At 35.8% G+C, this 23,572-nt stretch overlaps 1 pseudogene; it reads right to left on the reverse strand.

The window, feature by feature from the left end:
• Positions 1-11,014: 11,014 nt before the first annotated feature.
• Positions 11,015-22,488, reverse strand: LOC127869633 (peroxiredoxin-like 2A; annotated as a pseudogene).
• Between the last annotated feature and the right edge of the window lie 1,084 nt (positions 22,489-23,572).

The raw sequence follows: 23,572 nt of genomic DNA on the forward strand, positions 1-23,572 counted from the left end.
CATTATCACAAACTGTTACATATACAACGTCGTTTTATTATATCGCCTGACATCAAGCGATGTATGAAGTCAGCATGTATTTTACATGCATATTTAGTTATTTGACCACAGTCACAACCACACCAAGAGGATAAAGTTCAACAAGGTCAGTAGCAGGTTCATATTGGCGAGCTCTTACACAAACTAAATCGTTGATTTTATCAGCTTATTATCTTAAATTGCCATTTGGTATCCACAGCTAGAGGTTATTCACCGTGGTGGGATCTGGCGAGACAGGTCTAATTCATCACTCAATGATTTTTTATAAAACATCTTATTTATATATTACACACGAAGATGCATATCTAGTTTTTAAAGAGAACTGGCTAAAAGCAAGCTTTTGAACGATCATTATTTAAGTTTCGAATGGGTATACATGTATAATTAATTATATAACACAACTTAAATTAAAGTATCGATTTTCTTGTGAATTGTTAAGACTAGCTGTTAATATCATTTCTTTTTTTTCCGGAGAAACATTCCGACTGTTTGTTGATATTGAAGCAGTTGAACTGACGCATCAAAAGCACTACATCTCAATAGCGTGCGTAGAATTGAGTTTCGAAGGTATACCCTGACGAATGGTACAATACTGTGTTATGTTACCTTTGTGTACTGTTTTTTTCCTTTTTTTATTTTACATGTATTTGGTGAGAATTGGATTTGCCACACCCGTGTTGGTGTTATCAAACCGTTGCATATATATTTTTTTTCTCATTTTTCTAACATTGACATGACTGAGCTATGTCAATAATAAGAAATTTACAAAGTTGTTATGCAATTTACGTCCTCACTTTTTGGCGACATCGTTAATATGGAATCAGCCATGCACAGACTCGAGGATGAACAAAGACATACAAAATAGTATACATTGTCGGAAAGCAGCTTTTCTCAAAGTGAGAACTCTAATGCAGACTGCAACATTTGTTTTGGTACGACACAGACTGGAAGCAAACAAATACTGCATATACTTTATGCTATATACCGGTACATACAATATGAGATAACAGTGCGGTGAAATAAAACTGCAAGACTGCACGGCTGAACAGAAAGTATTTGAAGGGTTTAGCATCAACATAGCACAAGATATGTTTACGATATTATGTATCGACTTACTTAGAATGCGTTAATCAAGTTGTGATTACAAGATTAATTAACAGTAGGCATATAAACTATGTACATGTATTATGTCACATTAGTGGCATTATATACATGCATAACACTTTGTGTTACGTTCAGTTATCGATGGCTGAACTTTGTGTTACGTTCAGTTATCGATGGCTAATAGTTATTCATTGTGTCCGGCATCTAATAAATATTATGTAATTTGGCTAGTTTGTCAATTCGATCATGGGTAAGATAATTTTTAAGGGGCAATTATGTCACAATCGGTTCATAAAGGTAAATAAGATGTTTAGTGTTTCGGTATTTTATACGAATAAACGAGTGTTTCTCTTCTAACAGCATTAAAGGAAGGATCAGAAATCCTCACCGGTCTCAATTTGCTTCGCCACAGGTGTGAATAATGCGACTTCAATGTAATAACTAGAAATGGGAAAAGCAGAGGCCGACGCGTATCCCTACGCCGCTACGCCGCATGTTTGACCCAGAGGCGCCCCGTTTGTTATGGGGCCATGCATAGTTGAGATTGACCGTATTGTCATAAGAGATGTTCAGTATAAATTTGAAGTAATTCGGTGTAGAAATGAAGAAGTTAATGTAAAATTACCTAAAAAAAATGAGTGAAAATCTATACCCTAATTTCTCCTCCTCATCCTGCTCTCCAACACAAATCTAATACTGAATCAACTTCACTGACGTCCATGTACATGTCATCCTCATTGGAATGACTTATGAGATGGCTGAACATGCTCTCTTATAGCCAATCTTCTTGCTTCTGTTTAGGAAAAGTTATGTTTTGAGGTTAAATGGTTGACTAAATAGTAGCGTCTCAGAAATTTTTTATCGCAATCTTGTACACAACAATGAAAATGTTGAATTTCATGTCTGTCTTTGATGTGCCTGTTCAAAGTCCATCTTGCTTTAAATTGTTTCTCACATTTTTCTCACTTGAACATTTTGAAAGATTTTCAGTAATGAGTCTAAAAGTGTATTGAACAAATTGAAAGTTTCAGCCCTTTTATAGATTCTTGAGGCTCTATTCCATGAGTTTCTCATGCTTTTCAGGCTTGACTGCATTCTTATCTCTTCTCTCATATACAGGTGTCCCTTTGCGCCAATATATTAATCCCTTGTTATAAACATTAGGTGGATGAGCTAACCATTTCACAGATGAGTTAACACAATTGACTACTAATTACATCTCTGCGCCACTACTGTGTAACTCCTAATGTGTTTTCAATACACATGCTTCATTGTTGAAAATTCCTTTGTCCGATGAAAATGCTTGCACTTCTTCTGTTTAGGTGGATAACCACATAATAGCTTTCGAAATCTAACGCGGACCCTAAGTTCAAGGTCAAGGTCAGTGGTAAAAAAATTCATGCGCATGGAAAGGTCTTGTCCAGATACACATGCGTACCAATATGATAGCAATATCTGAAGGGACACAGCAGGTATGAGCCTTTTCGAATCGCAGTCGCAGATTTCGAAACCTGGACGCTGACCTCAAGTTCAAGGTCAAGGTCACAGGGGGTCAGACATTTTATGCGCATGTCAGGTGTGTCAAGATACACATGCATACCAAATATGAAAAGCAATATCTGAAAGGACACAGAAGTTATGAGCCTTTTTCGAATCGCGGTCGCAGATTTAAAAACCTGAAAACTGGCCCCAAGTTCAAGGTCAAGGTCACAGAGGTAAAATTGTTTATGCCCATAGAGTGTTGTCCAGATATACATGCATACCAAATATGAAAGCAATATCTGAAGGGGACACAGTAGATATGAGCCTTTTTCCAAATCGCGGTCACAGATTTTGAAAACCTGAAAACTGACCACAAGTTCAAGGTCAAGGTCATAAGGGTAAAAACTTGTGTGCGCATGGATATGTGTTGTCTGGGATACACATGCATACCAAATATGAAAGCAATATCTGAAGGGACACAGCAGGTATGAGCCTTTTTCGAATCGCGGGTCGCAGATTTTGAAAACCTAAAACTGACCCTAGTTCAAGGTCAAGGTCACAGGGGTAAAAAATTGTATGCGCATGGAAAGGTGTTGTCCAGATACACATGCATACCAAATATGAAAGCAATATCTGAAGGGACACAGTAGTTTTGAGCCTTTTTCGAATCGCGGTCACAGATTTCAAGATCTGAAAACTGACCCGAGTTCAAGGTCAAGGTCAAAGGGGTAAAAAATATGTATGCGCATTGAAACGATTCTTGTCCATATACACATGCATACCAAATATGAAAGCAATATCTGAAGGGGCACAGTAGATTATGACCTTTTTCGAATCGCGGGGCCGGGTCGCAGATTTCGAAACCTGAAAACTGACCCCTAAGTTCAAGGTCAAGGTCAGAGGGTTAAAAAAATTGTGTGCGCATGGAAAGGTGTTGTCTAGATACACATGCATAACCAAATATGAAAGCAATATCTGAAGGGACACAGTAGGTATAAGACATTTATTAGAATCTTGGTCGCAGATTTCGAAACCTGAAAGCTGACCGAAAGTTCAAGGTCAAGGTCACAGGGGTAAAAAAATTATGCCCATGGAAAGGTCTTGTCCAGATACACATGCATACCAATTATGAAAGCAATATCTGTAGGACACAGTAGTTATGATACTTTTTCGAATCGCATTCGCAGATTTTGAAACCTGAAAACTGACCCCAAGTTCAAGGTCAAGGTCACAGGGATCAAAATTTTGTGCGCATGGAAAGGTGTTGTCCAGATACACATGCATACTACATATGAAAGCAATATCTGAAGGGACACAGTAGTTTTGAGTCTTTTTCGAATCGCGGTCGCAGATTTCGAAACCTAAAAACTGACCCAAAGTTCAAGGTCAAGGTCACAGGGGTCAAAATTTTTATGCGCATGGATAGATGTTTGTCTAGATACACATGCATACCAAATATGAAAGCAATATCTGAAGGGACACAGTAGTTATGAGCCTTTTTCGAATCGCGGTCGCAGGAAAATCTCTGACCCGGCCCCGCCCCAACCCCCATAACTTTTGACCCAGGGGTCAGATCAAAATTCCGTCACTGTCACCGTCGCATATATGCTCATAGCTACCATGTATGTAAGTTTCACGGTTCTAGTGCTAATAGTGTAGGAGGAGCAGGTAGCCAGGACGATCGGACGAACATCACCACAATATCCCCACTTTTTCTCCGAAAAGCGTGGGTATAACTAGAAATGGCACGGCAGAGCCGACGCGTATCCCCCACGCCGCATGTTTGCCCCAGGGGGCGCCCCATGGTTGGTAATGGGTCCATGCATAGTTGAGATTTACCGTATTGTCATAAGAGAAGTTCAGTATCAATTAGAAGTGAATCGGTGTAGAAATATAGAAATTATAGTAAAAGACCATTTTGGGTGGGTGTGGCCTATTATGGGCGGGGCGCCCCAGGGTTGGTAAAGGGGCCATACATAGTTGAGATTGTCCTTATTGTCATAAGAGATGTTCAGTATCTATTTGAAGTAAAATCGGTGTAAAAATGAAGAAATTATAGTAAAAGGCAATTTGGGGTGGGCATGGCCTATGTGGGCGGGGCGCCCCAGGGTTGGTAATGGCGCCAGGCATAGTTGAGATTGACTGTATTGTCATAAAAGGGGTTCAGTATCAATTTGAAGTGAATCGGTGTAGAAATGAAGATATTATAGTAAAAGGAAATTATGTGTGGGCGTGGCATATGTGGGCGGGGCGCCCCAGGGTTGGTAATGGGGTCATGCATAGATGAGATTAACTGTATTGTCATTAGAGAGATTCAGTATCAATTTGAAGCGAATCAGTGTAGAAATGAAGAAATTATAGTAAAAGGCAATTTTTTGGTGGGCGTGGCCTGTGTGGGTGTGGCCTATTATGGGCGGGGCACCCCAGGGTTGGTAATGGGGCTACACATAGTTGAGATTGACCGTATTGTCATAAGAGAAGTTCAGTATCAATTAGAAGTGAATTGGTGTAGAAATGAAGAAATTATAGCAAATGACAATTTTGGGTGGGTGTGGCCTATTATGGGCGGGGCGCCCCAGGGTTGATAATGGGGCCTTACATAGTAGAGATTGACTGTATTGTCATAAGAGATGTTCAGTATCAATTTGAAGTAAATCGATAAACAAATGCAGAGATTATAGTTAAAGGCAATTTTGGGTGGGTGTGGCCTATGTGGGCGGGGCGCCCCAGGGTTGGTAATGGGGCCATGCATAGTTGAGATTGACCGTATTGTCATAAAAGAGGTTCAGTATCAATTTGAAGTGAATCGGTGTAGAAATGAAGAAATTATAGTAAAGGCAATTTGGGGTTGGTGTGGCCTATGTGGGCGTGGCGCCCAAGGGTTGGTAATGGGGCCATGCATAGTTGAGATTAACTGTATTGTCATAAGATAGTTTCAGTATCAATTTTAAGTGAATCGGTGTAGAAATGAAGAAATTATAGTAAAAGGCAATTAAGGTGGGCGTGGCCTATGTGGGCGGGGTGCCATAGGGTTGGTAATGGGGCAATGCATAGCTGAGATTGACTGTATTGTCATAAAAGAGGTTCAGTATCAATTTGAAGTGAATCGGTGTAGAAATGAAGAAATTATAGTAAAAGGCAATTTTGACCTATGTGGCCGGGGCGCCCCAGGGTTGGTAAATGGACCATGCATAGTTGAGATTTACCATAGTGTCATAAGAGAGGCTCAGTATCAATTTGAAGTAAATCGGTGCAGAAATGAAGAAGTTAATGTAAAATAACATAAAAAATGAGTGAAAATCTGTGACCCGGCCCCGCCTCAACCCCCATAACTGTTGACCCAGGGGTCAGATCAAAATTCCGTCACTGTCACCGTCGCACATATGCTCATAGCTACCATGTATGTAAGTTTCAAGGTTCTAGTGCTAATAGTGTAGAAGGAGCAGGTGGCCAGGACGGACGGACGGACGGACAGACGCACATTAATACAGTATCCCCACTTTTTCTCCGAAAAATGAGGGGATAATTAATGTAGTATAAAAGCATGACTTATTATTTTGTTATTTATGTAATAAAACGATTATTTCTTTCAGATAAAAGCTTGACACATTACTGGTAACATGTGTTTTTTACTGTCCATTATAATAAATTTGATAACTTATCATTTAAATTTTACTGGTTGATTCGCGGACTGGATCGTACTTTGCAGCTCTCGACTTTATTTACATTAATAAAGTACTGTCTACAAAAATTCTATTTCCGATTTGACACATTGAAGCCTATCATGATTCGCATTCCTCATCTTCTACACGATAGTGTCAGTACAATGTTTTTATGTCGACCATCTTTTACACAATAAATTTATTATAATGTATAGTCCTGCTAGAAAGGTCGCTGGAACAATATATTACAACTATGGCCTTGGTAAATTCTACTTGGACTTTTTTTTATACAACTTAACAGGCTGTGAGAATAAACTTGCACACAGTCAGTGAAATTGCTTCCAAAATACTTTTCAGACCTTTCTTATTTCAAATGGGGCAACATAATAAAAACGTTGTGTTTGAACATTCCCTGCAAAGAGAAAGTACAGTTACAGTACAGAAACTTGTTCCTGGGATCTCTAGTGTGTATGGTTATAGATACACTGAACTGTCACTAGTGAAGAACAAAGTTGCCGTGATATTGGCAAAATGACAAATGAAAAAAAAAATAACAGGGTTATGTTAGTTTATATGCGGTAGATACGTTAATATATAACCCCAATACAAATGTATACAGGAACCACTCGCATTTTCTGCTTTTTTAGAAGTTGAGAATGTTACATATTTAACTGTGAGAAAAAAATCACATTATTTCTTTTCAACTTTAAGAGAGTATGAAAACTGTTTATTTATGAAAATAATGGTTTATTTACAAAATTAGCGATTAAAATCAAAGGGCTTCAAATACTGTAAAAAAATACATCGTCTTACTATTAGTTATGACATTCGCAGATGTTGGATAGTATTTCGTCCCCTCCCCGCGAAAATGGCCAATCTCAGTTTCGGCACGATAACGGGTTTTGACATTTTCGCAATTGCGAAAACGGCCCGCTTCTCCCGCAAAGAATTCCAAGGTCCTATCCAATCCAATCCAATCGGCTTACAAAGTTAAACCATGTGAGGATTAGGCTCAGTTCGATTGGTTGGGACGAAAATTTCCAAACTAAATGTAAACAAGTCAAAACTATGAGAAAAGTGTCTAACTCAAGCTGTAAAACCTTGAGTTAGACAATTTTCTCATATTGACTACAGAAACAGTCAAACGTCACTTTAAACATTAGGACAAATGTAGAGATATCTTAAAAGTCATAATACAAAGTTTTAGCTTCATTCTGTAATTTAAAAAAAAAGAAGTATTTTCCTTCTCCCGAAAACTTGTAAATATTGAAGTTGGCCATTTTCTGTTTAGTTTTTAGGAAATTGAAATACTATTTTTGTAATTTTCTTAAGAAAAAGAAAGATATGATTCGAATCACAGGTGGTTAGCGTGTGGCTTTTGATATTAATTAGTGAAAACATCATTTGAATACAAAATAATCACATTATAACGAAAAATCAACTTTTCTGAAAAGCACACTTCTCTATCAAATATATATATATAACAAGGTATCCAACTGAAAATCACCCGAAAACAGAGTGCATCGCTTTAAACAGCCATAACTTGATCAATTGTGCAGCGATTTCCAGGAATTCGTTCTTATTCAACGCATGAATTTCCTTTCTAGAAATGTACATTTCTTGTAATATTTCTACAAATGCTTGGTAAAATTTAAGAAATAACACGATACACAACTCGCGTGATCTACTCGTCAACGATCAGACACGATTTATGAATTAAATCTTCAGGTGTAAAGACACACCTTCGCATTGGACCATTGAAATCACTCGTGTGTTTTAAATGTCGGCCAGTTGAAATGTATGTAAACAATGGTTTCAAACGGCGCTACACAGTTAGTTTTTATGCATAATGTAACGGCAAGAACGGTAGAATGTTTTTTCATACGTTTTGTTGATTTATGGTACCTCGTGGTCCTTGAACTTTGCAGGGAAAATGCCCTTTACTCCACGAAGATTTCAGTCTTAGATCGGGTCAGATTGGTGACGAGCGGATAACGCGAGTTGTGTATCGTGATATTTCTTAAAATTTGACCCAGCATTTGTAAAAATATTACAAGATATGTACATTTCCAGAAAGGATATTTATTTCTGCGTTGAAGACCAAGTTCATGGAAATCGCTGCAAAATAACTGTAGTTCTGACTGTTCAAAGCGATGCACCCCGTTTTCGGGTCATTTTGAGTTGAATACCTTAATTGTTATATATATATTTGATAGTGATATTTTTTTCAGAGAAGTTTAGTTTTCGTTATGTTTTTTTTTACTTCATAATAATGTTTTTACTTATACACATCATAGCCACACTCTAACCACGTGATTCGAGTTGAAATGTTACAAGGAATGATTTAGGACAACATATTATATGTATAATAATGGCCTAAGTCTTATTCTTTTATATCAATTGCTTCTGTCCAGGTTTTGTTTAAATGTTAATGCTTACAGTAAAGCACAAATAGTGTTATTACTTACATCACGGGATTGGACATGACATGATAAATATTTATATATGTTAATTATCCAACATATTTTATGGAAACTGAGTTACAAAAAAAAATATTACTGTGATTGATTTTTTTTGCAATAACGCATAATATTGCTATACTTGTGTCGTACTATAAATGGTTAATTGCATCAATTGCTTTCTAGTTAACTAAACGAACGAGTCAAATTTTTATAGCACGACTCGCATCCAGCCGTGTATTCTGGAGTATATGGAGTTTGTCATCAAGTGTGAAGAATGGAAATTCTCATAATTCCAAAGACACCGAATCACAGAGAAAATAATCCAGACTTAATGCAAATATGTGTTTGCATGGCAGTGTCTCCCATTACCACGCGCGGCAAGTTCATGGTGGTTTGCTAGTCCCCTTAGTCTCCAACAATCTCATTTCAAAACATTAGCACATGCATGTTAATATATTTAACACAGAGGTAAACTAGCTTGTTTTTAAATAAGTTGTTTTTGAGATTAATTCTAAGACGTAGTATTTTAGTAAGAATTGTTTTTTAATAAAGCTGTTTAAGTGAAATCATGTTCAATGTCTTGCCAATCGCGCGCTAATGTGTTACTCAAACATACATGTTATCGCCCATGATAGAGCAGTATGCAGATGACAAAACTACAAGACCTGCTTGATCCATTTAATTAAACTTAACAAGTATTGTTAATATGGTATTCTACGGAAACAATTTCATAATGAATTTCCATCGGTCAAAGACATCGGATTTAATTCAAAGACCTCATCAAATCACAAGGAAATAGTTTCCATAGAATATAGATATATAACAATAGTACATATTATCAAGACAAGACGTTCAAAACACATAATCATATATAAATGACTCAACTATATACAATCTCAAACATGTTACTTAAACATATAACATCAAATACTGATTTAATGTATACAGTATGTTTTTGGAAAACAACTATAGCCGTTTTATCTCAAGTGTCAAATCATGCATAATTTTAAGGTGGTTAATTTTGTTATTTATATCATAGAAAAGCTTAAGTGATTTCGTGATAACGTACTTCGAGCCTCTTGTAGTAAATAAATTATACTGCTGATATATATATATATATATATATATATATATATATATATATATATATAATGTTTTGCAGTGCTTTCGATACGGAATCGTTTTCTAGATATATGTAATTGTAAAGCAAATAGTCAAGTGGTATACCGTTAATTCTCGTCACACGTACCTAGATTTCACAGGTTTGAATCTTGAAAAAATCAGGAGGAAATAATTTTATTCTTTCATGATCATCTAATTGTATGTATTTTCGCTATTCTCTGTGTTACCTTCAAACATTTTTACGATACACATACACTAATTAATGTTGTCCAAGTCACAATATACATTAGACTTAAATGAAAAAAAAACAAAAACAGAGTTATATTCCTGATTTCAAAAATGTTTGTTTAAATGCCGACTTTTTAAAAAACAACTTGGCCACTGAAACGGACGATTAATTTAACAGTTATTTCACATGTCTTTTATTGCATTACTTACACTGCACATGTCTTAACTTTCATGGCTATACTTTGTATTATACAATTCTTTAAAGCGGGCCCTGGGGATCACTGAGAAGCCATAGCTGAGTAGTTTAACACTCGAAACATATGGTTTGGGACTGACTTTGACGTTATGGTCATACATTTAACATCTCTTGATATTTCGTGTATATAATAGTGACAGGGTTAAAATTTGAACTCACTTTGTATAGTGCCTTTTGATGATTATACATACCAAATAAGTGGGGTTTGCGGTTTCAACAAAATATTGTTTAATGGTTTCCCTGTATAAATCATTTCAACACTGGTGAACCCCGGGGCAAAGCAACTTTTGATCCGAGGGGCATGATTGGAACAAACTTGGTATATTACCTCTAGATTACACTACATACCAAGTATGAAAGCCATGGACTTTTCGGTTTCAGAAAAAATGATTGTTAAAGGTTTTCCGACAAGAAGATTTAAAAGCATTTTACCTATTAAAGTCAATTTGGCCTCACGGGTATTATCAGAACTTTTTGTGTGAAGAACCTTTAGATGAATCTGCAAACCAAACATGAAAGATTTCTTGAAGGAAATGTTGACGGACATTCGGACGTTCGCGATTGCGAACACGGCTTTATAAAATAGCTTATCAAATAAGCAAAAAAAAAAAATTCGCCCACCATGAAATCATGCATAAGTTAAAGTTGAGAAAAACGGACTACATGTCATTAACATTGATCTTAAAAAGCATGTCACCAGTTGAATGATTACTAGTAACTTTCTGGGTCGCTTCCCGAGCACGTTCGATTTCAGAACGACCTCCGATTGGATACTCTTGATGTTGAAAAATTATTCCTTGGTCACCTGGTCCAATAACGAATAATCCTACAAACAGGTAACATGATTGTTAAAGCTTAAATAAATTATAGGACAACACTATATACAATAAGCAATCTAACTAATAAGACATACCTTTACAATGTATTATGATTATATATTAAGTATATAATTCTTTTTTATTTGACATGCGTAGTAGTTATCTGACAATCTGGACTAAGGAGTAGATACATTTAATGAACTACCAACCTCCAAGTAATCTTCCCTCGCCTCTGAAGTTTCCTGGTGTTCCCATGTAGATCTGTTTGATGACAAGTGCAAGTGTTTGAAAAGTGAAAATGCCAGGAATATTCATCCACCTTTCTTGTGGCCCATAAAACTTGAGCTTGAAAATAATGACATAAACAATTAATAAAGCTCGTTCAGTGTTACCTGAATAAGAATACAGAATATAATTATCAACTCAAATGAGAGCCTGAAATTATAATTTATATAATAAATACTTGGAGCTTTATATCAAAGATTAAATACTATGCAATGACACATACTGGTAATTTAAATTTGCTAGTAAACGGTTTGTGGGAGCGTTCTTTAGATTTCTCACAAAGACACAAAGTTCTGGCTCTAATCACAGGAAACGGTCTCGAGAGCGTTTCAAATAAGCCTAGGTCTTTCTATGCAATCGAGCTAAAATAAATAGGTTTAAACTGAACTAATACACAGATAAGTCTTCCACAGCTGACGTGTAACCTTTACTTAAGCCCTTAACCATGAGCATGATATACGAATGTGTTGTTTATTCTAAAATTTAATACTGTTAAAATGTTAAAATTTAACCTCAAGATCCAAATAAACCTCTCCTCCTTGGAGAAAAGGTTTAAATTCACTGGCTCCAAATTTTTGGTGGACCACTGCGTGTAGGCGGACGCCTCGAGCCTCCATCTCTGGCAACAGAGTTGAAAGTCCCTGGGCCTCCTGTCATATTAAAGAAAGTTTGAAACACACACACAGTGTAATTTTTATATACTACGTGAGAACAGAAATTGTTATAATGTGATACCATATGTAGAAGAAGTACTTAAAATGACGTATTTGTTAACAAGTGTGATTTTATATTTAATTTGTTCGTTAACTATAGGATAATTTTATTATTTGTTGGTGTATTTTGGCTCAAATGTACTTCAAAATATGCTTATCATGTTATTTACATTTCATACTTAAGATCATTGAATATCATTAACAAGAAAGGAGAAACTTACCGCCCGACACAAAAATCACCCTGGTCTTCGTACAACCATAATGACTGCACCATTGGTCTTCCACAGTTCATTGGCCTGAAAATTACCAAACGTGTATGTATCCTCTTTTGACTGCTATCAATCAAATAAGTCGATATGTGTCTTAACACTCACTGAATAATACGTCAATGTTTTAACAGCTCAATTATGCATCTCTAGGTGCACCCTTATGCAACAAAGATATAATACTTAGATGTAACTATAGGTCAACTAATTCTTCAGGAATGTATATAAAGTCACAAGTCTACTACCATTCACTTCTAAAACAAGCTTTTGAGTAAAATATATATTAATGCGACGTTAAATACCATTTTTCTGACGAGATTCTAGAAAAACTAAAAAAATGTTCAAGGGACTCGTTCATATATTTTCTTATTTTGAAAAACTGCAGTACATATATTTACTAAAAAATATACCGGTGTGATATTTGGTATGTACTTAAATAATTTCTGCAGTCAGATATATTAAAACACAAACAAGAGGGCCTAAATCCTTATGTCGCTCAAATCAGACCCAACGGAAATGGACATTTCTTTATTGAGCAAGTTTCATAATGATTCGACACAAAATGTGACTAATAGAGTGTTCACATGGTTTCATGGCCATATATGGATAGCTAACTATCAATTGTTGGTAATTTTTACAACGGACCAGAAGTATTTTTTAGCTTCGCTCAGGTAATATTATAAGAAAAAAATATCCGTCATGATTGTCAACAGACCGGAACTTTGCCGATAAATCATTACACCATGTTTTTAGCACATGTGGTTAGCGTATGGCTATGATATTAATTAGTGAAAACATCATTTTGAATGATAAATAATCAAATTGTAATGAAAAATCAACTTTCCTAAAAAAAATTATAAAAATTCACTATCAAATATATATATAACAAGGTATTCAACTCAAAATCAACCGAAAACGGGGTGCATCGCTTTGAACAGCCATAACTATATCAATTGTTCAGCGATGTCCAGGAATTCGGTCTTATTCATTGAGAAATGAATTTCCTCTCTGGAAATGTACATATCTTGCAAGATTTTTACAAATTCAGGGTCAAATTTTAAGAAATAACACGATACACAACTCGCGTGGCCTACTCGTTGTCGATCGGACCCGATTAATGAATGAATGTAAAGACACACCTTCGCATTGGACCAATGAAATCACTCGTGTGTTTTAAATGTCAGCCAGTTGAAATGTATGTAAACAATGATTTCAAACGGCGCTGGGCAGTTAGTGTTGATGCATAATGTAACGACAAGAACGATAAGATTGTTTTTTCATACGTTTTATGGAATTATGGTACCGATGTCCGTGAACTTTGCAGGGAAAATGTCATTTACTCCGTGAAGATTTCAGTCTTAACTCGGGTCCGATCGACAAGGAGTAGGTCACGCGAGTTGTGTAACATGTTATTTTCTTTTTAAGAGACCAATTTCACACGTGAACTCGGCTGCGATATCACAAGAACAAAATGTCCAGAGCCAATTGTATGAGAATTGCATTAAGACGATTCAAGGCTTCACTAGAGCCTTACATTGAAAATATGGTCTTTCAATGTGTACATACGGCCGAGTTATCATTTGAACAATTGTTCTGAGCAAGTTTAAATAATATTGGACAAAATTGCATCTTCTAGAGTGTTCACACGGTTTTACTATAACAATATTCAACTTTCAATGCAGCCCTGCGACTGATATCGATTAAAATCGATGAAAAGATTAAGCATTGAATTCAAAAGAATACAAATTTCGAGATTTGATTTTGCAATCATTCATAATTTAGAAAAATAATTCAAATAATTCAAAATTACATGAGTTGAATATTAATAAATAACATGTCGACTAAATAAGGACGATTTCTAGTTTCATAACTTCGTTTAGACCTTCCTCTTTATGTTTTGTATTGCCTAATGAATCACGTAATTATTATGAAAGCCCTAACAAAACATACACACGGGTTTGAACACATCTTAAGCATATATATATATTATTTAATAAGTCGCCGTTACTAATTTTATAAATCCATATAAACTCTTTATAGTGGTTTTATAGTTTCTTAAAGACTGTTTTTAATCGATTTTTCTACAAAAATAACTTTTTATCGGGACAACTTTCCCACATAATCTTTTATAGAAAGTTTAGAAACTAATGTTTTTGTCGTTAACCTACTTTCACGCTTTACATATTTGCCCACATGCCATTACACATGCAAAAGTGTTAATTGTGAAAGCAAATATTTTGCTGTTCTGTTTTGCTCTGAAAATAAACTTGAACGATCAAGTCACATCGTTCGCATTCGTTGCAATACTTTGTTTTCTATCGAAACCGTGGAAGGCAATCGATAATACTCTAAACAATCACTCGATTGCAAGAAATCTGTAGCGAAGACTAGATCAACACTTACATCACTTTCAGTCCTCAATTTGAATATAAGGAAAACTTCCCCGCACATTGGCGGACAGTTTCTCCATTTACCAAATTTGTTTCGATCTCTTCGAAGACATCATTTGAAGTAATGTTCTCAGCAAGTTTAATTTAAATTTCATGAGGTTTCTCACCAATAACCCAGCGGACTTGTTTTCAGTTGACCGGTACCTTTTTCGAACTCGGCTTAGAAAGCAAAAGGACACATCTTCTGAGCCATTTTATTAGGATTGATCAGAAAATGTGTCTTCTATAGAGATTTCACAACATTTCAATGGACTGGAACCATGTCCTAACTCGGCAGAGATATCATAAGAACATATGTTATAAGCAAGTTTTATGATGATAGGTCAAACAAGAGATCTCAGTGTTTCCCAATCATTTTCTTTAATTAAACAAGTGACCTTGTTTTTGATCCCGCTTGACCCAGTTTCAAACGAGGGCGAGATACAATCGGGACACATGTTCTTAGAAAGTTCCGAGATAGGTATTATACATGTGAATTATGAGGTTCCACTATAGCTGCCCCGCATCCTTGCGGCTCAATCGGCCGATATATCATTAGAACAAAGGTTCTTAGCATGTTTCGCGATGATAAGGCAAAAAACTAGTACAAGAGTGTTCACTATTGTTATCCCCACGTTTTTCGGAGAAAAAGTGGGGATATTGTATTGATGTGCGTCTGTCCGTCCGTCCGTCCTGGCCACCTGCTCCTCCTACACTATTAGTACTAGAACCTTGAAACTTACATACATGGTAGCTATTAGCATATGTGCGACGGTGACAGTGACGGAATTTTGATCTGACCCCTGGGTCAAAAGATATGGGGGTTGGGGCGGGGCCGGGTCAGAGATAGTCACTCATTTTTTATGTTATTTTACATTAACTTCTTCATTTCGGCACCGATTTACTTCAAATTGATACTGAGCCTCTCTTGACACTAAGGTCAATCTAAACTATGCATGGCCCCATTACCAACCCTGGGGCGCCCCGGCCACATAGGCCACGCCCACCCCAAATTGCCTTTTACTATATTTTCTTCATTTCTACACCGATTCACTTCAAATTGATACGGAACCTCTCTTATGACAATACGGTCAATCTCAGATATTCATGGCCCGATAACCAACCCTAGGGCACCCCGCCTACATAGGCCACGCCCACCCAAAATTGCCTTTTACTATAATTTCTTCATTTCTACACCGATTCACTTCAAATTGATACTGAACCTCTCTTATGACAATACGGTCAATCTCAGCTATGCATGGCCCTATTACCAACCCTGGGGCACCCCGCCCACATCGGCCACGACAACCCAAAATTGCCTTTTACTATAATGTCTTCATAAAGGGCTCGCGCTGTCGTTCGCCATTTGAGCCATTTGCGAAAATATTGAGAATTTGACTAAAAAAATCTGATTTGCGAAAATGCTAAAATCTCGCAAATCTTCATTTAAATTATCCGCCATTTAAATCCAGACTGGTTTTCTATAGTTTTCTCTTTGTTTCATTGAAAGTGTTCGCAAATTGAACAATAAACGAAAACCGGTCTGCACCAGAACATGAGACATCGCTTGACCTTATTGTTATTGAAGCGCACGTGGTAGCTGGCCAATCAACATTGAGTTCGCTCACACATAATATTGGGTCAATCATTCGTAGACACTTGGAATTTATTTAAACATATTTTATTTCCATAATAGTTACACAACTACAGAACATACATAGAAATACAACTGTTTTGAAAAAAGGGTAGGACCTAAAGTTCTAACAACATTATTGGTGGTCTTTCCCTGTTTTGTTATTTACATTGCATATATTCGTGACGATAGCGTGATTTTGTAAAGCTATATTTTACATGGTCAAGATAACATTTGTCTTAAGAAAGCAAAATACAAGTGCGCAAGTAAAATACGAAAGAAAATCATGGTTTGTAAAGCATTGGAAATAAAACACACAGTACAACCTTGAGATAGTGAAGTCCTGTCCAGGAGAATAAACATAACTATGTGCTACAACAACATTATAAAAAACGCTCTGTCGTCTTAATAAATATCTGAACATTTTTAAATACGAAGCAGTTGGTGTCATTATCTACCATGTCATTACCAAAAAGCATTGTATTGCAATTTATTTGTTCAATTGCGTGTAGGGTTTCAAAAAGAGAAGTACGTTGTTCAGAAAAGCGTGGACAAATAAAAAAGAAATTATACACTGATTCAACTTCTCCACATACGCATAAAGGTGAAGGTTCTAAGTGATTGATGAAAAAGTGCAATTTCAAATCGCTACAGTTATTCCTTAGTCGAGCATGTAAAATGGACGAATTTCTATCACCAACATGAAAATATAAAGGAGTTTCGACATTTGGGAGAAATACTTGTTTCAATTTAATGTTGAATCTTGATAGAGAATAACAGTCTTATGTCGCGAGGAAAGTTGTTCCATAGGTCGATAGCCGACGGGATAAATGAACGTGAGTAAAGTTCCGTCCTTCTAGTAACGATTACAGAATCATTTGCGTTCCTCAGGTTCCTAGCAGATTGTTGTAAGACAGTTGCTGGTAGTAAATTTTGTAAGTAGTCTGGAAAGCCATTGTGTATTTTGTACATATGTATAAGTTTTAGATACTTCCTACGCTCGGCTAAACTATGCCAGTTGATTTCTGAATACATATTAGACAAAGAAACAGATTTTGTGAGACCTGTGACTATTCTTACCGCTTCATTTTGTAGTTTATTAAACATTTCTTTTTCGTAAAGCGCACATCCGTCCCAAACGACACATGCATACTCAAGTAGTGGTCGTAGGTGGGAAATATAAATTTGATTTAATGTTTTCTTGAGACCATGTATTTAATTTTTCGCATAATTCCAAGTATTTTTTATGTTGATTTTACTATATTAGTGATATGCTCGTGCCATTTACCGTTTGAGCTGAGCTAAGACCGAGGTGTTTGTGGTTTTCTACAAAATTGACCGGTACATTATTAAATAAAACATGTGGTTGGGGAACAGCATGGTGTGATGAAAACAACATAGCCACGGTTTTATGAGGATTAAAATCTACAAGCCATTGTTTTGCCCATTTACTTATAACTTGTAGGTCATGGTTCAGAACAATTTCAATGTTATATATATGTATATATATTTGAGGTAGTACATGAGAGGGAAGTGTCATCGGCAAAAGGGCGGGCAGTACATTGAAGGTGCTTGACTATGTCGTTTACGTAAACAAGAAAAAATAATGGGCCTAGAGAGGATCCCTGTGGAACACCGGCATTAAGCTCTAACGTTTGAGATATTGATGCACCAACCACGACTTTTTGAGTGCGACTCCCTAGATAAGTTTTTATCCAATTAAGTAAATTACCATCAAATCCATTGTGTTTAAGTTTGAAGAGTAGTCCTGTGTGCCAGACGCGGTCGAACGCTTTAGAAATATCACAGAAAACCATGCATGTGAGTTTCTTTTCATCAATACCTTTCGTTATTTGATCAAAACTATCGATTAATTGAGCGACTGTGGAGTGACCTTTTAAGAAGCCCGACTGGTTGGAGTATATACGTTTGTTAGCAAGAAGGTGGTTGTATAAATGTTTATAAACTATCCTCTCCGTCAGCTTGCCTACGCAACTTAACAATGAGATAGGACGGTAGTTGGAAGGATTATTCGGTTCTCCCTTTTTAAATAGAGGCATTACAATCGCTTCTTTCCATTGGGCGGGATATGTACTTTCGTTAAGTGATTTGTTAAAGAGGATACACAAAGGCTTAGCAATAGAATTACACGTTTTTTAAAGGACAATATGACTTATAAGGTCACCACCGACGGCTTTATTGGTTATTAAGCATTTAATAACATCTATAATTTCTGATTCTGATATGGACAGGTTATATAATTTTGCGTTAGAGATATCTGAGAATTTTTGGAAGAACACCGGTTGAGTCATTCAACGACGCAATGGAGGAAAAGTATCTGTTTAAACAGTTTGACTTGTCAGTATCTGACAAATGTACAATAAGATTGCCGTCAGAGTCCGTTGACTGTAAAGGTGGTATCGAATTCGGGTGAGAATTTGTTTTTATTAGTTGCTTTAGTGTTTTCCAATATTTTTTTGGATTTGAAGTATTTAGTTCATCAAGAGATGTTTCTAGGTTAGAATAAAACTGTTCTTTCGCATGTTTTATCATGTAATTAACCTTATTTCGAAGTTGTTTATATTTATTCCAGTTAGCAGAAGTAGGATTGTCTATGGATATGTGTTTTTGTCTATCTCGTTTACGAGTCATTGTTCTAATAGAATAATCATACCATGGTTTGTCATGAGGGCGCACTGTGACAAGTTTATTTGGAATGCAAAGTTTCATCAGTTCGGTAAGTTTGTTCGTAAACATAACAGTTGCTTCATTAGAATCATGAATAAATTCCCAGTTTGTACATGTAATAAGATTGTTTAGTCGATCGAAATCGGCATATTTATACAACCAAATGTTTCGTTGAATCGGTTAGCTGTTTATTAAAGGAATTGTAACATGAATGGCAGTAGCATGATGGTCACTAACAGTTTGAGGGATAACTATTACTTCACTGTTCAAGCATGAAATAGTATCCGAGATTAATATCGGATCAATTAGTGTAGCAGTATTTGCGGTGACCCTTGTCGCTTGAGAGATAACTCGTTATACAGGGATACTGATTGAGAGAGGCGAGCATTGTGTTTAAATTGGTCTTCATTTATGTCCCCAAGCATGATGACGTTCTGGTTTAAATCAAGCGCTTTATCAATCATGATTTCAAAATTATCCAAAAAGTAACATCAGAATTAGGCGGCCGGTAAAAGCAACAAACCAGAGTATTGAAATTATGCAATTTAACTTCTAGCCAAACTGTGTGTAAACGGGGATTTTCGAGGTTGAGAATACGCCTCGATAATAATATTGTTTTTACATAAACAATTAGTCCGCTTGAATGACTCGAGAAATCCTTCCGAAATAATGCGTGATAAAAAACATCAATTAAAATCTGCTCGTCGGTGATAATCTCGGTTAAATGGGTTTCCGTAAAACACATTATGTCAAAATTTAGTAAATTATCTTTGATAAATTCAAGTTTGTTGCGCAACGATCTTATGTTAAGGTGAAGTAGACCCAAGGCACCGTTATGAGGGACACTTGGAATACACAGTTGATATTGGCGTCTGCCAACAATTTAGCGGCCGATGGCAAACGTCGTATTTAAAGATAAACACATGACAAGAAGAGCAACAATAAATTATTTCTCAGCTGATCACTTTAGACCTTTCTATCGACTATCGATCTGAATTAAATGATGATCATAAAATAATTAGTTCTATGTTGATGATGTTAGTTGTTACACCTTTCTGCCGATTATCGACGTTATCGTTTGAAATAAAAGGTGATAATTAAGTAGTTTTTTCCCCACAAGCAATGCTATTGTAAAGAAAAATGTCAACCAAATGGTATATTTATTACGTATTTGCTAGGCTACTGATTTCCATTTTCTGCAATCAAACGATATGCAAATATTAATTCAAGTGCAGAACGCGTACATTTTTTCGGACTGTCGTTTTCGGATACATTATTTTTCGCTGATTTAAATCTAATTTCGGAGTTCTTTATAGAAGAAATAGAATGACGAATACACATGCGGTAATACGGACGATGTGGTTTATATTATTTCGAATTGTATTCACTTGAAATTGCAATTGGAAAGACTTTAACAAAGAACAATTTGTAAGTGCTCTGGGTGGAGTGGGGGGGGGGGGGGGGGCTTTGCCCTTTATTCATGGTTCTAAGACCCCCGGCCTAATTTTCAGGATTTCAAATCTGGGACAACTTACTCCACTGTTAAGTGTACATGTATAAATTAACTTATGATTGTACTTTGAAGTACCATAATAATTATTTCTATATTGAAAACTAAATGTTAAATTATATGTGATATGCTCTTGTTGTCATAAAAAGAAATATGAACAAGTTGATAGTATATATTATTATTTTAAAACCACTTTTCGCGCTCCGAAAAACGAAATCTGGTTGGCTCAAAGAAATTATGGGCCAGCGCTAGCCCTGATTCATTTCTACACCGATTCGCTTCAAATTGATACTGAACCTCTCTTATGACAATACCGTTAATTTGAACTATGCATGGCCCCATTACCAACCCTGGGGCGCCCCGCCCACATAGGCCACGCCCACCCAAAATTGCCTTTTACTATAATTTCTTCATTTCTACACCGATTCACTTCAAATTGATACTGAATCTCTTTTATGACAATACAGTCAATCTCAACTATGAATGGCCCCATTACCAACCCTGGGACGCCCCGCCCACATAGGCCACGCCCATCCAAAATTGCCTTTTACTATAATTTCTTCATTTCTACACCGGTTTACTTCAAATTGATACTGAACCTCTCTTATGACAATACGGTCAATCTCAACTATGTATGGCCCCAAAACCAACCCTGGGGCACCCCGCCCACATAGGTGGCCTATGGGGGCGGGGTGCCCCAGGGTTGGTATTGAATAAATGGCATTTTACTATAATTTCTTCATTTCTAAAATTTACTTCTTATTGATACTGAACTTCTCTTATGACAATACGGTCAATCTCAACTATGCATGGCCACATTACCAACCCTGGGGCGCCCCTGGGTCAAACATGCGGTGTTGGGATACGCGTCGGCCTCTGCCGCGCCATTTCTAGTTTTATATATTGTTAGGCTAAGGTAAGCCTAAGATATTGCCAGCCCAGGGACAAGGGCCCGGAACATTAAGTTGCAAAACGGCACATTATTTTACATGAGTTTTATATACTTAAAACATTTTCATTTTGAATTTAGGACATAGGTTTAATGTCATTTTTCCAAACTGTGGAAAAGTCATTTAAAAGGAACTTGTTTACTTATTTATACGTTGACAAATTATCAATTATTTGTAACAGATTCCAAAAACTGCGAATGTTATGATGGAAAGTAGCGAAACAATTAACACTTGAAATAAACCATTAATTTTATAACAGTTTTCTTAATAAGATGAGATCTTAAAACTGAGAAAATTAAATATAGCGTTTGTAACTCAAAACAAAGAATTTATAAGAAATACCATTTGGAACGCTTACATGAATTTAAAACTGTAGCCATTACAGAAGGAGTCAGGATGTCCGAGATGTAAAGTAAAAGCTGTAGCCGTAACGGTTCGAATCAGAATGTCCGCGTGGTCAAGGATTAAGCCTCTAGATCTTTCGGATCCGAGATCAAAGCAACATTTTTCCTTTATATTTCTGTGTCGTTATTATATTTGAAACACTAACTACATATGTGTAAATGTGCAAATATAAATCTATGTTTAAGACATGAAACAATATGCATTAAATGATAGAAACGATCTGTGATCTAGACTTTAAATTAATTTGAAAGACTATGGATACACCTACCGTAAAAAGTGTTTCCTTTCCATCAAGCGTCTGAAGTTTAGCTTCTGCGAGATATCCTAAAGTTGCTGACTGAGCCTTAGGTACGAACCTTGGGGCGAGGTTACAAATAATAACCAGGCCTGCCACAAACCCCGCGGCCCCCATGAGACCAAGAATTACGTCAAGCATCTAAGGAGAAAATACATTGAGTAAAACAGACAAAAAACGCTTGATTTTGCTTAATCATAAATTTGATTATCAACAAATAACCGAAACCTGTATGGGTCACCGTTTTACTATTTAAAAAAAAAACATTTTTAAATCTACATGTATAATGTACATTCTTGATATAAATGTTTATTGTTTATCAAGAATCGATTTTACTTTATGGTATCAAGATATCGCATTATTGAATTTAAATAAATTCAGTTGTATATTAAAAAAATCATTTATTGATACAAAGAAATGGAATCGTGTTTTGTGTAAAAAAGTATTAATATGAAAAAAAACTATAACAGATATCACGAAATCGAGACGTTATTTCTTGATATAAAAAGTAAGAGATCTCCCAGTCGCAATATAGTTCGCCAGAAATTGGTGTACAATCATAACAAGGGTTTACCCATTTCAAGAAATGGCTAAAGAATAAAATAGCGTTTAAATGCAATGTCAAGATACACATTTAAATATGTCGTATAACAAATTCTAATTCTTATTGTTGTTAAATGCAAACCATTCCAGTCTTTCAAACCTGTTATATGTAACGCAGTTCGACGCGATTTCCTTCTTTCAAATATTACTATAAAGACCGATTTCTTCATCTCAATAAATGATATTTGATATACAAAAATCGAATAATTGATGAATCGAAATACTTTTTTTTGCTTGTACTCGCAGTTATCAATTTTTGCTCTAATGTAGAAGAAACATACTTTACACAAGTTGTGTGTTGAAAATTAACCTATATTTCATTGAAAACCACAGAAAATCATGAAATAAAAAGATTCCAATGCTTGCAATTTTAACACAGTAAAGAAAAATATAACACCATAAAATATGTATAGTTCGGCAACGGTTGTTAAATTACATGTATGATACCCATTAAAAGTATAAAGTTATTAATGTTGTTTTTAAATACCTATAGTCCCATAAAATTATATAATAAGGCCATACATAGACCATACAGACGCTTTCTCTTTTAGTATTTTTTTTTAATAATGTAAATAAAATGGATAATATTAATGTAAATATTTAATGCATGTATATAATAATA

The sequence above is a fragment of the Dreissena polymorpha genome, chromosome 2 (genome assembly GCF_020536995.1).
Source record: "Dreissena polymorpha isolate Duluth1 chromosome 2, UMN_Dpol_1.0, whole genome shotgun sequence".
Taxonomy (NCBI): Eukaryota; Metazoa; Mollusca; class Bivalvia; order Myida; family Dreissenidae; genus Dreissena; species Dreissena polymorpha.